The sequence below is a fragment of the Sus scrofa genome, chromosome 10, assembly GCF_054392235.1.
Source record: "Sus scrofa isolate SSC_HxYL_T2T_F1_AM1 chromosome 10, Sscrofa_HxYL_maternal_Yorkshire_Landrace_v2.0, whole genome shotgun sequence".
Lineage (NCBI taxonomy): Eukaryota > Metazoa > Chordata > Mammalia > Artiodactyla > Suidae > Sus > Sus scrofa.
Genome location: NC_139392.1, coordinates 22,085,707 through 22,101,667, shown reverse-complemented (window position 1 = coordinate 22,101,667; position 15,961 = coordinate 22,085,707). Strand labels below are relative to the sequence as shown.

At 53.8% G+C, this 15,961-nt stretch overlaps 1 protein-coding gene and 1 long non-coding RNA gene across 52 annotated transcripts in view; one reads left to right on the top strand and one right to left on the bottom strand.

Annotated features, from left to right (window-relative positions):
- Positions 1-461: 461 nt before the first annotated feature.
- Positions 462-15,961, top strand: part of TLR5 (toll like receptor 5) — an 85,356-nt gene continuing 69,856 nt past the window's right edge. For 43 of the 51 annotated variants that reach the window (XM_084978693.1, XM_084978692.1, XM_084978674.1 and 40 more), the window contains exons 1-2: positions 462-559; positions 4,550-4,674. The gene's annotated coding sequence lies outside the window, so the exon portion shown is untranslated. 51 annotated transcript variants of the gene reach the window in all.
- Positions 11,910-15,415, bottom strand: LOC146398860 (uncharacterized). The gene is made up of 2 exons (XR_014817525.1): positions 15,109-15,415; positions 11,910-14,817 (listed from the first exon to the last, which is right to left on the bottom strand). It is a non-coding gene; the product is annotated as an uncharacterized LOC146398860 (long non-coding RNA).

The window sequence follows — 15,961 nt, the reverse complement described above, 5'->3', positions numbered from 1 at the left end:
CAGAGAGCAGGGGCCGAGTTCCTCCTTAGCCAGCTCCTGGCTGTCCTTGGGACTTTGACACTAGGTGCTGGGGCCTGGGCTTCCTCCTCTGCGCGCTGGAGAAAGGAAGGGAAGGAAATGCTGGCCTGGATGATCTCCACGGACATTTGGGGAGTCTGTAGAGGTTGCAGCTCTGTCCCCCTTTCCCGGCCCTCGCGGCCGGGAGCCGGGATCCAGGGTGTCCCACGCACCCAGCACCCGCGCTCCGGCCTCTCGCTCCCCAAGCCCACGGGTCCCCTAATTCCTTGTCAAACGGACGCTTTCCCCATTTCCCCAGCTGCAGGGTTTCCGGGGCGCCTCAGAGGAGCCTCAGGGTTGGAGCAGGAGGTAGCTCCACTCGCCAGAGAAAAAGAAAGGGTTACCTGGGCTGTGGGGCGGGGCGGGGCGGGGGCTGTCCGGTGGGCGGGGCCTCCTGGGGGCGGGGCCGGCGGGGGCTTCCGGGGCGGCAAAGGGAGCTACTTCGGTGGCGGGGAGGAGCGAGCCGAGGCGCGCGCGGCGCGGGGAGACACCCCCCTATCAGGTGAGCGCCCTGCAGCGGACAAGGGCCGGCGAGGGCAGGTGTCCCCCCAGCCCCACCCTCGGCAGGGACGGGGCGGGGACTGGACTACCTGTGACCGTCGGGTGCCTTTCCCCCTCTAGGGGCCTCCTGGGCTGTTTCCAGCTCTCTTCCCAAGACCCAGGCGCTCAACCCCTGGATTCTCTGGTCCTAGAGCCCTGGGGGAGTGGGGGTGGAGGGTGGGGGGTAGGAGCGCCTGGATACCCCACAGGCAGGATACAAGGAAACTTTGGCGGTGAAAAAGTCACTTGCATCTCCACCATGGAACAGTGTTGTCAGACTTTCTCCTTTCACTTTCGTCCCCACCTTGGGAATGGGCAGGTGGCTTAAGTATGTTCCTTGGAAAAGGGAGACAGGCCCCATCAGCAGGGCTCTGGAAATCCCAGAAAGGTACTGAGCCGCTCAACAAAAGGCCTTGAACCCTGCCGCCTCTTTCCCTCCCCTATAGCACCAGGTAGAGCAGCCTGGCAAAGGCTCCACAGTAAATATTGACTGACCTGTCTTTTTAAAAATCTGCCTCTGAAGATCAGAGTGTGGTAGCACCCACCGCTCCTGGAAAACCACAGTAGGGAGACATTTTTAAGGGGTGAGGGTGGGTTTAGTTGATGGTCTTGGGGGTGAAGGGAAGTCTGCTAAGGCCACCTTTGGGGTGGGAGTTCTCCCTTGCCATTAAGTTAGCTGTGTTGTCACCTAGTGTTTGGAACACCTGTCTAGCCTGGGGACCCACCACCAAGCAGCTGACCTGAGTGTCCTTCAGATAGGGACTGTGGCCGAGCCCTGACCCAGTCAATACGGGGCCCTGAGTGGCTGGCAGCTGGGATGCTGTCCCCTTGGCCAGGGCCCGGATGAGGGCATTAGTGATTACACACCGCTGCTGCAGAGCTGCCCGGTGGGTGTTATTTGATCATTTTTACGGCGTGGACTCAGCCAGGCTGAGCATGGACAGATCTGTCCAAGATCTCCTGGACACTGTGACTCACTTCACCTTCGTGCTTGTGGACAGAGACAGTGGCCAGCAAATTCCCAGTGTGCCAGACCCAGCCTGTCAGAAGGGAAGCCCTTGGGCAGGGTCCTGGGAAAAGGTCTATGGTGCTCGAGGCTAATCTCTTAGTTGCAGGATTGTGGGGAGGTTCCAGGGGGTCCCCAGAGGAGGGACCCAGGCCACAGCTTAATGCCTGAGCATATTTTAACAAACAGCCATGCCCATACATGTACTGGTACATGTACATATACTGGTACCTCCATCCTAAATAGTGTCACAGGATCATCGCTTCTGGCTTTATGTCTCTGAGCAAAGCAAGGAGCTTTTAGATGCCGTTGTCTGAAAGCAGAGCCATCCCTGCCAGCTTTTTGGGTTTGTTTCTAAGGAGGGAAGGCTTCAGAGGACATGATGTCCTCCCTAGGGTGTCTTTGTTGTTTCCCCTGCCTCCGCCAAGTTTGGTGTTGCTGAGTGGTGAAATCAACATAGGCCTGTGTGTCTAGTCATGCTCACAGACTCAGGCTCAGAAAACAAGAAAATACTGGTGTGTCCGGTTGCTGAATCCATGTGTTGGTTTCCTGTTTCGATTTGTGGGAAAGAGGGCAGAAAGCAGCTCCAGATCTCCTATCGGGTCTCAAGCTTCCAGAATTCCCAGCGCTGGTTTGGCAGCGCCCTCCCCCAGGTGTGAGCCAGCACCTAGAGGGTGCTCTGTTCTCTGGGACCAACTCCCGCTTGGAGGCAATTCTTTCTGTCCTTCAGAAGCTTCTGGGTTCGAGGGGAAGAGAAAACCAGCACCTGTGAAACAATTAGAGAGCAATTAAGTGTAAAATTACGGGCATCCTCTGCCAGTTCCAAGAAGACAGCCCATGTGGGCTGGAAAAGGCAGGAGAACTTCAGTCTTCATTGGCCTTTAGAAACAGCAGTCGGGGACCAGGCGAGGCAGAGGTGGAAAGCCCAAGGGTATCATGGAGCTCTGAAGAAGCAGAAGGGGAGTTCCTGCTGTGGCTCAGCAGGTTACCGACATGGCTAGTATCCACGAGGATGCAGGTTCAATCCCTGGCCTTGCTCAGTGGGTTAAGGATCAGGTGTTCCCATGAGCCGTGGGGTAGGTCACTGTGAGAATGAACAAATGTCCTTTTTGTCAAAGGAAGTCATGGTTACTCCATTTTGCTCCTGCTTCATCTGAGATGCCCTCCTCCACCCCTCCCCGTTCCCTCTTCTCCCAGGAACAGTTTGTTTCAAATTAGCCAACCAAGAAGAATGTGCGCCCTGACCTGGCCAATGGCAAGGGATACCTCCCCTGCATTAGGGACAAATACGGAGGGTCTTTTCTTCTTCTCGTGCACTTTTTGAGTACCCGCTCCCTTCTGCAAAGTAAAGAGCCTTGTCGAGATCTCCCCGTGATCCTGTGTCTCACTTGCCGACACTGATGATCTGAGCCAGAGTCATTTTATTTTATTTTATTGTCTTTTTGCCATTTCTTGGGCCACTCCCGTGGCATATGGAGGTTCCCAGGCTAGGGGTCTCATCGGAGCTGTAGCCACCGGCCTACACCAGAGCCACAGCAACTTGGGATCCGAGCCATGTCTGCAACCTATACCACAGCTCACGGCAACGCCAGATCCTTAACCCACTGAGGAAGGCCAGGGATCGAACCTGCAACCTCATGGTTCCTAGTCGTCAACCACTGCACCACGACGGGAACTCTCAGAGTCATTTTAATTCTCCAACATCACCTGCGTGGCTTGGATCCTGCATGGCTGTGGCTGTGGTGTAGGCCGGCAGCTGCAGCTCCAATTCAACCCCTAGCCTGGGAATCTCCATATGCTGCAGGTGCGGCCCTCCAAAGCAAAAAAAAAAAAAAAAGAAAAGAAAGAAAAGAAAAAGACTGAGCAGAGGTTCTCACTTCCCCCTCCCCCATGCCGTCCCAATTTCCTGCACCACCCTCCTGCCCCTGTCATCCCCACTGCACCCCCTCCACTGACGTCACATGAGGTTCCACCCAGGCTTCTTTCGCATGCCCCTCTCTCTCCTTACACTTCCTCTCCTGTGCCCACAGTACTCTCTGTTGAGGAATCCTCTACATTTTTTAGGAAGTGTCATCTCAAAGAGCACTTTCTGCAAGGCAGCCTTCGCTGGCCGGCCCCGCCCCAGGCAGAGTTGGAAGTTTGTCCTTTGCCCCCACTGCTCCCTGCCTGAACCTCTCCCGAAGCTCACACACCCTGATTGCCCAGGTGGGTTGAGGTGTCTTGGCACCAGTCCCTGAGGCAGGGCTGTGCCAGGGGTCCTCGGAGCCAGCCTTGGTGTCTGGCACATGGCAGGCAATTGGCAAATGATCCTTGATGGCAGTTCAGCCATACGTAGGGTGCCACAAAGCACGTCGGGGTTAAGCACTATTCCTGGGCATTTCAGATTGGATACTTTTGGGGGAGGAATTTGAGTTTCCTGCAGCACCAGTACTCAAAACCCTCAGCAGCCCCCTCTGCAAATGCAAGGTCCTCCTTGGTCTGGCCTCAGGGTATCCCCCTCGAGCCTCAGCTCCACCAGCTCCCACCTTGAACTTACACTTAGATTCTTGAGCCAATCACACCACCCTCCTGCCCCTGTCATCCCTGGGCCTGGGTCCCTCCCACCCACCTCCCTTGACTGAGCTGTTTGACAGCCTCTGCCAGGAATGCCTCTCAGCAGTTGCCGGGTGGGGGTGTCCCCATCAGCCACAGAAGGACTTGATCTTTGCCCACCCTGGCAGGGGGTTCTCTTGATGCTTTTGTTAGCGCAGCACAGACTGCAGATCCCTCCAGGGACAGTTCTCAAGTGTTTTGTAATCTGTCTTCACGTTTCTATTCTCTGTGCCTAATGAAGGGATCATAATTTCATATGGTTTCTCCTCCCCATGCCCCCCATGCCACTGCTTCCAATTTACATCACAATGATTTTTGCTGCTCTTAGCGGATTGTCTGTGTCGTTACTTTCAGGGCTTGTGATACCAGACTTCCCAGCTCTCCGTGCGGGGGCCCTGACCTTGCGGCTGCCCATCCAGCCTGCTCATTTGCTTTGTCCACGATCACACCAGCTTTGGCTGAGTTGCATCACGGAGGCGGTCAGTGTCTCGGATGTTAATTTTCTTATTGCAAATCTTGGTGCTGCCTGAGCTTAACGACAGGGAGAGGTGTTCAAGTCCTTGCTGAGGTATCTTTTCCCAAGGATTTCAGATGCGTCATGCTAGTTGGTAGTTTTTAATAACTGCTCGGATGGAATTACTGCTTTCAATCAGATGCTTTGAAATTGTGCACTTAAGAATTTATAACGAGCAGACAGAAGAGAAGCCGTTTTGTACCTCAGCCATTCGGGTTTTCAACATCTGTCTTCAGACCATCAGTGCCTCTGGATGCTGCTGTTTTTGTCCTTTTGGTTTGTGTAGGGGGACTGCCCACTGAAAATATGAAAGACAATAGGGGAGGCTTTTACCTAACTGCTCATGAGCTCCCCAAAGAGAAAGACTAGATCACCCCAGCGGATTGAGAAATTCCTTTTCTGTTCCCTCACCGTTCCCCTTCAGTGGTTTCCAAAAGGAATATGTTTCTGATGAAGCGCTGTTGGTTAAAGATGTCTGTCTACTTAAGCAAGCAAGAAATATTAGAGCATGATGCAGCAATAACTGTGGTCTCAGTTCAGGGACTGGCGGGTCCTCAAAAGCCGCTCTGGATGCTTCCTTGGGGAAGTAGCCGCTATCATTGTGGCAACTGTATAGACGGTTCAGCCGGCACTCAGAGAGGCTGAGCACTTGCTTGAGGTCAGCCATTTATTAAATCGGGGAGCTAGGATTTGAATCCAGCTACAAACAGTTGTCATTTTGACTTTTCAAAAAAAGAAAATCTAAATTGTGTACAATGCAAAAGAGCTTCAGAGCCTCAAACAGTGTGTGGGAGTGAGAGGTGGATAATTCCACCTGAGGTGCCTAGCAGGGAAGACCTCACAGTCCTTTTTTGAAATTTGGTAGTGATTTCCTCTGACTGTGCTTTAGGAGCGGCCAGCCTGCCAGGAGCACCTGCGTGCTCTCTAAATGTAAGCAAGCCGTAGGAACTGCCTTCCTCCCCTTCTGCCCAGACTCTCAGGCAGCCCCCACCACAGGCTCTTGCCTTGGTCTCTGCCCTTTGTGCGCCCCCTGCTGGTCTCCAGGAGAAGCGCCCGTCCTGGAGCCAGAGAAATGGTACTTACTTAGCTCTCCTGCTTCCTTAGCTCCCAGTGAAACGATATGACCTGCCCAGCTCAGAAGCCACGAATAACTCTGTTGGAGCAATTAGCTGATGCTTCAGTCTTCAGGACTGATAAGAGTTGGGGGTTAATGTGTGGCTCCCTTCTCAAAAGTGATCATGCAGCATCCTGGTCATAAGTGAGCTGTGAGGCCCATAACAGCTCTCTTAAGTCCTTACTGCTCAAATCGTGGTCACTAAACCAGCAGCATCAGTGCCACCTGGAGGCTTGTTAGAAATACAGAATCTCAGGTCCTTTCCCAGACCCCACCCCACCCGCTGAATCAGAATCTGCATTTCAGCAATATCTCCAGGTGCTTCACATGCAAATCATCCTTGGAGGCTCCTTGTCAGTTTGGCAGTGTCTGCGTCCTGATTTTATTTTATTTTTTTGAAAGATCAAAATGACACCTATGTTTGCAGCTGGATTCGCATCCTGGCTCCACAGTGTGATGGATGCGTGACCTCAGGCAAGGGTGTTTTAACCTCTGAGCAGCAGGTTCATCAGCTCTAAAGTGGCGAAAAGCACTGTATGTCATCCTTAACTTTCAAGAACCATCTCGTCCTAAATCTGAGACCCAGTAATGACCCAGTGTCTCCTCCCTCAGCCGTAGTTTACCTGGTCCTACTGCTTAGAAATGTCGACCTCTGATGGCAAACCTAGATTTTCCCCTAGAAACCCGCAAGCTCTCTGCTCACCGGGGAGTAATGATGGATGGTCCTCATCCTGTGTGTGGGTCCCTGGCAACCAAATGGCCACAGAAATGTCACAAAAGGGACATCTAGGTCCAGAGGAGGCACTTCGCCACCACCTTGACTGAAGAAAGATGGAGCAGATTATGAAAGTGTGGGGCCCCCTCCCTGGAGTGAGAAGGAAGAAAGCGCCCCCTGCTGGCCTGACCCTTTCAGCTCGGAGCTTCCACGCAGCTCCATTTACGAAAGGCTCTTGATCTGTTCCAATTAATATCCTCCTTAGGGACACACCTGAAGTTTGAAATTCCTCCACAGAGAACATTGCTACATGACAGAGAAAAACACCCATGGAATGTTCTCTGTGTCTCCCTCTTCGGTAGCTTGCCGGTTCTCCCCTAGGAAAACCAAAGCCCTTTCTCCCGACTCCCTGGAAGCGCACTGACCACCATCATTGCTGTGAGGAGGTCCCCATGGTCTCGGGAACGGAAGTCTTTAAACAATCAGGGGCCCTGTGCCTCTAGAATAAGAACATTCTAGAAGCCCCTTGCGTCAGGACTGGAGGTATGTACTCCTGACCAAAACCGCTCTCCTTCAGAGTGTTAATGGGAAGCACGTTACTGGCAGCCTCTGAGTTGCTGGGCGCCTCGGGATCCCTGCCCTTGAGGGATGGACAGCCTGGGGGAGGCAGTGGTGAGATGCAAATGCCGTGGAAACACGCACAGAGCAAGGAAGAGAGGTAGAGTGCCTGTAGACACACGAGAACCCTTTTGCTGAAGAGTTGGCGCCTGGGGCAGCCGGGGAGGGGTGAGCAGCTGTTGGATGGGCAGGTGAGACGTCACGAGGATCAGCAGAAGCAGAGGACTTGGATGGGGCCACACTCAGAGAAGGTGAGAAGAAGACGAGTTCCCCCTGCGGCACGGGATGACTGGGGAGAAGCCGGGAGGGAGGTTGCCTGGAGTTTCCCCCTCTGTCCAATGAGAGGGTTCAGGTGATAAGGGGTGTCCCGGATCAGCCATTCCAGGACCAGAGTCATCCACAGCGGTGCCCCGAAGCCTGATGCCCTGAAGGCTTGGACCTTTGAGGGCCGCAGGAGCCAGTGAGGGCTTCAGATCAGAGCTGTGCTCTACCAGCCCCTCATGTAGCTGAGGGAGAGGTGGGGGTGTCAAGGTAAGACTTGCTGTGGGGGAATCGGTGAGTGGGAGGCAGAGGGGAGGTCACTGCAGCAGCTGGGACAGGAAGCAGGGGCCAAGGAGGTGGTGGTGGTCGTGTCCTAAGCTGAACGTCACAGAATCGGCCACCAACTGCATGGCTGTACGTAAGGCTTCGTCTGGGGGAGGGGGCTGGGGGAAGCTGGTCTGACCTCACCCACCTGGAGGCCAAGATGGGAATAAGGCTCCACAACCAAAGATGACTGAGGCGCTTGTTCGGTCAGAAAGGCTACAGCCCCCAGCGCTCTGAATTGGGAGGAAATGCTGCAGACGCCCCCCCCCCCAAAAGGGTATTTCCAGGTAGGTTGGGGTGAGGAGGAAGGAAGGGCCAGCTCCCTTCCAGAAGCTGATGGGGTCATAGGCACAGGTAGCCACTCCCAGGTGGGATGGAGCAGGTGAGACAGGGCTGCTCTGAAGGGCCCCAGGCTCCCTCCAGATCAGCCTGTCCAAGGGACCCAGGGCACAGACCAGCCCTCAGCACCCCAGCAGCCGGCACAGCGGGCCATGAAGAGGGAGGAGGACCCAGAGGCAGGAGGCAGCAGATTCATTCATTCATATGTTTACACAACAAACTACAAACTGGGGAGCCTGACAGCGATCATGGACCAATTCCCAGAAGAGAGGTGGCCAGCGGGCTGTAGCTCTGCAGAAAGGCAGGGGGAGGCCCCGTGCATCCGTGAAGCTTCCGGAACAGCAAGTCCAGTGGAACTCAGCTCACTTCCATCCTGTCAGGGTCACCAGCTTCCAGCAACCCTGGAAGCTCAGCGAGGCGTTTGACCTGCATTTCTCACGGTATCTCCCACCCCTGCCACCGCCCACGACATGCCAAAGGCAAGGGTGTCCGTGGGCTAGACTTACCAGATGTGCTTGGTATCGAGGCATCATGCACATGGAGAGATGCAGATGGACCCTAGTGAGACCCCTGCCCCCCCACACCGGGCACCAGCAAGTCAGTGAACCATCCTCCTGATGCCACAGCCAGTGTGCTGATGCCCGGCTTCCTCTGCGGAGACTCATCATCGGTCATCGGGCTGTGCTGCTCTGATGCCCGGGAAGATGCTGAGGGCTGTCCTGGCTGGAGCACCTTTTGCACCGCAGTGAGCACAAGCGAGCCACCCTCTGCAGCCGCACCAGCCTGAGCGTGAGCTGTTGCAGCCCAGCCACAGGCTCTTGGCTCCAGAAACCACCTGCCAGCTGCCCTGAAGGGCACGTGCCCCCACCTCCCCCCGCCCCCAGGACAGACCCCAAGCCCTCCCGGAGGCCCAGCTGCCGGACACCATGAGTCACCAGATGGTCACGGCACATGCCAGGTCAAGACCCAGGCCTTCCTGTTCTAGAAATAGGAAGCAGGGTCAGCGGCAGCTTCTGAGAGGGCCGCGGCTGGGCCCAGCGGGCCAGGGAAACGGATAAAGGTTTGGAGTCAGTTCTGAGAGGGGGAGAGAGGGCGCTGGGGCACATGGAAGCTGTGTCGGGCACACAGCATTCTTGGATGCTGCGCATCTATGTGGGCACCATGGTGTGGCTGTTCCTGATGGAGCTACAGCTGTTGGGTGTGGGCCTGCCGAGCGCCGGCAGCTGGTGTAGACAGGGTGGAAGAGCAGGGAGGCCTCCAGATTGGAGGTGTTGAAAGAGGGTCTGAAGCGAACGTCCATGGGGTCTAGAATGGTGGGGAGATGAAGGGAGGCAGATGCACTTAAAGGGCTGGGAAGGTTCGAGGGGAATTGAGAGGCCGCGTACGTCAATGTAGTGGGAAGAAGCCCAAAACCGTAGAAAGGGGAGGTGCTGAGAGAATAGAGAACTCAGCATTGCTGAGGAGCTGTCTAGGTTTGCGGGGACAGCAAGGTGGACCTGCACGAGGAAGCTGGGGGTTGCTGAGAGGCTCACCTTCCCCTGGAAGCCAGGGCCCACGCCCTTTGTGGCCCAGGGAAAGTGAACACAAGATCAGCAGATGATGCCCGAGACGTGAGCTAAGCCCCATACAGGCCCACCTGTGCAGCCACACCAGAGGCACTAGGGAGACAGAGCTGTGTGGTCTTTCGTAAGTTCCTTAACTTCTCTGGGCCCTAGTGTTCTCATGCATGTGATGGGGAAACAACAGGACCCACCAAAGCCTGGGAAGAAGTTCAGCGCTCTGCGGGGTGAGCACAGAGGCCAAGGTACCCACTCTGTGGGACTGCGGTTGTTGGGATCATTTCTTTCCCGCCTGCAGACTGGAGCCCCCTGGGTCTCGGATGTGAGCGCGCTTCAGAATCCCCCCGCGGGCTGGATGCAGCAGCCAGCCGGGCCCCAGCCCCAGAGCTTCTGGTTCAGCAAGGCTGAGGTGGGGCTCCAGGCTGGGCTGCTGCGGCTGCTCGGGAACATGACTTGGGGCATCACTGCTCCAGAGCGTCCTACAGACCACGGGACCCTTGCAGGAAGGGACCCCCGCGTCCCCCAACATCCAGCAGTGACTGGCTCAATGTGGGAGCCTCAGCCTGGGGGGAGCTCCCCTGGGGCGGGCACAGATTCTAAATACAGCAGCTGGTCACCCCGAGAAGAGGGAGGGTTGAATGCAAAAGAGGTCCATCGTTCCAGGAAGGCCTCGAGGTCATGGTGGTTTATGAAGGGAGCTGGAGTTGTAGCCGGGGAGCAGATTCTGAGGTTCATGGCCGTGCCGGCACCCATGAGTTTCCTTGGAACACCTGTCAGAGGCAGAAGGCTCAGCTGGAAGGACTGTGGCCCTGGGGACATTGCAGACTTCAGAGCGCTCACGTGCTGGCTTGTTCCGGTGGGGTCTGCCTCTGGGAGTGTCACCATGTCCACTGGCCTTGAGCTGTTTTCCAAGGCTGAACTTGAACATGTTGGCATTTGGACTCAGTCCAGGATTTGTATTGCTGCATTGACTTTGGAGAAGCTTGCCCAGGCATCCATTCAGAAATGAACTCACTGATTTTCTCCGACATGGAGCCTCCTTGCCCAGCGCTCCAGCCGCCTGCACCTGCCAGGAGAAGCGTCCCATCTGCAGCCTGGCACCAAGCTCAGAATCCGGGAGTCCTGCCTCAGAGCCTCTGATGAGCCCGTGTTTGTTAAGGATCCAGCATTTGATCAGCAGAGAGGCAGCCCTGGCCTCCGGCAGGGGGATCTGCAGGCTAACTGTGGTGTCCAGGGAACAGGGGTGCCCCTGAGCACAGGCTTCCCCATTTCCTGTGGTGACACCACAACCCTGACTCACCCGTGCTGAGGCCAGTGGCTCTGCTGTGCAGGCAATTCAGTCAAGAAAGGGAACTGGCTCTGCTGACGGCCAGGATTAAAGCTAAATGAAGTCAACTCAAACGGAAGGGCTGCTGACCCCTCTCCCTCCGGTCTCATTATCTTAATTAACCGAGTTTGGCCGGAGCATCGATTATGCTGTTTCCGTTACCCCTCGGAGCCCTAGACACAAGCTGGCCTCAGCAATAAAAACCCAGTACTCAACAGCCCTCCGAACTGCTCCCCAGCCCACTGCCTCTAAGAGAATCAGGGGTTTCTGAGTTGGAGCGGACCCTTTAGACCGGGGTTTCTCAAAGCGTGGCCTCAGGATCACTCGCTTCAAAGTACCTGACACACAGCAAGAAAATGCTTTCCTGGTGCCCCCGGACCAACCGAACTGCATTTCTGGGAGTCGGACTCAGCGGCAGAGCTGGTTTCTTCTCCTTAATGTTTGTTTTCTGATTATGATAGGATATAAAATTCACCATTCTATCCACTTGAGGTATACAGTTTAGTAGCGTTAAAGACATTCTCCTTGTTGTGTAACCATCACCATTTTTCCACGTCCAGAGATTTCTCATCATCTGGAACAGAAACTCTGAACCTCTTAAACCATCACTTCCCATTCCCCCCTGCCCAACCCCTGGCAGCCTCAACGCTATTTTCTGTCGCTCTGAATTCGGCGACTCCAAGTACCTCATGTAAGTGGAATTGCACGGTGTTTGTCGTTTTGTAACCGGTATATTTCACTTAGCATAATGTCTTCAAGGTTCAGGCGTGTTGAAACATGTGCCAGGATTTCCTTCCTTTTTTTTCCCCCCTGCACCTGTAGCATATGGAAGTTCCTGGGCCAGGGATCAAATCCTGAGCCACACTGCAACCTATGTCATGGCTGCAGCAATGCCAGATCCTTAACCCTCTGTGCCACAGCGGGAACTCCAGGATTTCCTTCCTTTTTAAGGCTGAATACTATTCCATTGTCCAGATGTACCACATTTCCCTTATCTCCTCACCTCTGTAGACATTTGGATGGTTTCTACCCGTTGGCCATTGCGAATAAGGCTGCCATGAACGTGGGTGTGCAAATATCTGTTTGAGTTCCCGCTTTCAATCCCGTGGGATATATAGATCTCCAGAGGTGGACTTGAGGGCGCCTATGGTAGTTCTGTGTCTAATTTTTGCGTCACTAGAGTTTTAAAGAACGCTGCATGGTTCCAAGGTGCAGTCAGGATTGCAACTGCAGGACTAGGGGATCAGACCTTCTTCAGCTGGAAATCACCTGGAGTGAGTAAACAACTTGGCGGGGGCGCCCAAGTCACACCCCAGACCAACCAAATCCCCTCTCTGATGGGACCCAGGTACCTGGATTTTTTCAGTCCCCCAGTGATTCCAAATATGGCTGAGTTGGAGAACCACTGGTTTAGACCAGGGGTGCTTAAATTTGGGTGTGTACAAAATTCACGTACAGACCCCCAAGGCCCACCCCTAAGAGTTTCATGCAATTGGCCAATGGCAAGGCCGGGCTTCAGGGTGCTGGGAGGCTTCCCACATGATTCTTCTATGTCACCAGAGTCGAGGTCGTCTCTTGTTCAGCTTTCAGTTGAAACAGGAACAGGCGGAGGGTGCTGGACCTGACACAGTCCCCCCCCATGCATCCCCCGGGACCTGAGGCTGTCCCAGTTCCTATGGCTGGTTCCCAGGCCAATCCCATGGGGTCTCCAAACGCTCCCGCACGGGCACGAGGGGTAGGATCCCAAACAGACCCTGTTCCCTTTCTACTCTCATTTGAACTGTCAGCCTTGCGTGACACAGCCCTGTCAGGTCTGTTATAACACTTGTTTTGCGATAACAAATTTGTTCCTACGCGATGGATGCATTAAGGAACAGTATGGATATATTAGGAAAGATTATTGATTTATTGGGAAACAGCATTAACCCATGAGTGAACATGAAATGTGCACTGGCTTATGTGCCATTTCTTAAGTCTAAATGAAGAAAACCTGCGTCCAGCTGAACTGTACCCAGAAACTTCCTGCTCACCCCCATCTCCCACTTGTGATTTGAGCCGACTCCCACCCCCAGCTGGTGTACAACTTTCCCCTCTGAGGCCAGATAGCTTCCTCCGTCCAGCACTTCACAGGCACCCCCGAGAGGCAACCCTCAGGTCCTTTTCAAAGTAAAGGGATATTTATTGCAGGGTTTATGTTTATCTTAACCGCGGAACATGTATAAAACGGTGCTTTGATTTATTGGGTTTTTTAGGTGCCACTGATGACGGTTTTGAGGGCTGTAGGCAGCCTTCTTTTTTCCCAGAAGCCCTGTGGTTTTATTGTGGGATTTTGTGTAGCGTAGTGGTTTTCAGGAAGGAACGTGTGTGTCAGAGGGCAGAACTAACAGTGTAAATAACTGTAGGTGTTGCTCGTCACTGTCTTTGTATTCGCACCACGCTCTCATCAACCGAGCTAACCAGTGACTCCTCTCACCATCTTTTAAATGATGACTTAGGAACTCACTGCAGGTTCCTCTCCCTGCTGCCTCGGGGAACTCACTCCAGACGCCACTAGACGGCGCCCTCCCCTGCGGGGTCTGAGGCTATCAGTACCCTGCGCTTTGGAAGGAAGAAGCAGGTGGCCAGGCAGGCACAGACTTCCTCAGAGCCTTACTCCACACACCCTCATCCCTCTTGCTCCTTCTGGCTTCACCCATGTGGGGTTTGGGGGCTCAGGTCACTTGATCATCTCTTGGGCTCCCGGTGTCCACATCTGCTCGTTCTCGCCGCCTATGCGTCGTCACTCTTGGATGCTCATCTTTCTGAGGTTTGGTCAGGTCTGAAACAGCTTCATCCCCTGGGTCTCATCTTTAAGTTAGACTTGCCTCCAGTAAGTGCTGATTCACTTTTACTTCAACCTGTTTTGGCTCCTGGCTGTCATATTCTAGGACACCCTTGCTTGGGTGGTCCCTTCTCCCATCTTCCGTCTTCATGAAGAGCCCCTCCAGACTCCTGGGAGCTCACCAGCTCACCTGGCTCCTCTGCTCACCTGTCCTACCACTTGAGAGAGCTCTGCTTCAGAGATAAAGATGTAGCTATTTCATGCATTTCTGTATTTTATAAGCAAAGAGATCAGCACAATGTTTTGCTAATATAAGCCCAGATGAGGTTCTTTGAAATCTCTTTGTTCAGCTGGCCTCATCCACCTTCCTGTTTAATTTTAGCTTCTCGAATATGGACTGAAAAATTCAGTATGTTGAACAGGTGTCGTCTGAGGCCTTCTTTCACTTCTCATGACCACAAAGTCAAGGTCAAGGCACCTAGTCCAATGTAGGCATTTGGAAGCCAGCCTTGAGTGGTCTGTAAAAAGACCGCATTGAAACTAGACAGCTTAACTCTCTTATCCTGAGCTGACCTCACTGCCATGTCTCTGCAGGGATTTTTCTTTCTGGTTCCATAAGAGGAGAATTCATTCCGATGTTTGGCTAAGACAACTGCTGCAAAACTGAGCTTGGGGGCCAAGTTCGCTCTTTTCTGCAAATATCGGTTCAATATTAGAATAGGATTATCTTGCAGTCATTTAAAACCTTCATTTGTGAAATCAAATCTCTCTTCTCTTTTCTTCTAAGAACAGAGGTGGCAAACTCTGGTATTTGGACGGCAAAGCCTGAAATATTTACTCCCTAGCCCTTTACAGAGAAAGTTTTCCAAGCCCTCTTTTAGAATATGACACGTGGAGGCTGTTCTGTGTGAACCCAGGGTTCTGTTCATGAGGTTGAAAGGTGCGGCCTTCAGGCCAGAAACCCTCTGAAATCAGGTGCAAACTTTGATTTATGATACAAATGTGTATTTTTGGAGAGCGAGGGTCAAAGCTATCCTCGGAGTTCCCATCGTGGCGCAGTGGTTAACGAATCCGACTAGGAACCATGAGGTTGCGGGTTCGATCCCTGGCCTTGCTCAGTGGGTTAACGATCCGGCGTTGCCGTGAGCTGTGGTGTAGGTTGCAGATGTGGCTCGGATCCCGCGTTGCTGTGCCTCTGGCGTAGGCCGATGGCTACAGCTCCGATTCAACCCCTAGCCTGGGAACCTCCATATGCCGAGGGAGCGGCCCAAGAAATAGCAACAACAACAACAACAAAAGACAAAAAGACAAAAGACAAAGCTATCCTCAGATTCTCCAAAGCGTCTGTGGTCTCAAAACTTGTGAAAAGGGGGAGTTCCTGTTGTGGCTCAACAGGTTAAAAACCCAACCAGTATCCATGAGGATGTGGGTTCGATCCCTGGCCTCGCTCAGTAGGTCAGTGATCTGGCATTGCCATGAGCTGTGGTGTAGGTCGCAGACACAGCTCGGATTCTGCATTGCTGTGGCTGTGGTGTAGGCCGGCGGCTGCAGCTCTGATTCAGCCCCTAGCCTGGGAACCTCCATATGCTGTGGGTGTGGCTCTAAAAAGAAATAGAAAAAAAAAAAAATTGCAAGAGGGGCTGTGGGTGTGTTCTGCTGCCAGGCAGTGTAGACTGCCAGCAACAGCCCCGTCCAGAGTGAGCAGTGAGGCTGCCGAGCTCATGTCCTTGTAGGTGCCTTTAGAGTCTGCTCCCCACTCCAAGCTGTGAAAAAGCTCACATAAAATACACTAGGAATGTGACCTTCCCACGAATCTATTTTCCTCCTAGGGTCACAGATGTCCCCAGCCTCGGTTTTCTTGTCGCGTCCCAAGCACATCTTCAGAATCTTCCCCCTGAGAACCTCCCAGTAAGGGCTCATGCTGCCTGCCACGTGCCTTTGCCTGTGCCTCCCCGAACCCCACCGGCTTCTAGAATCACAGCCCAGTTGTGTGCACACCGGGAAGCTCAGAGCCTGAGTCGGGGCCCGTGGCGGTAACTGCCTCTTACCTCACCCCTTGGGACGTCCCTGTCTCTCTTTTATCAGTCATGAGGGATTTTGATACCGTGGGATGCATTGGGGATGAGTAATTGAAAATAGCAGGGACAATGGGGTAACAGGCGTGTCCCTGAGAG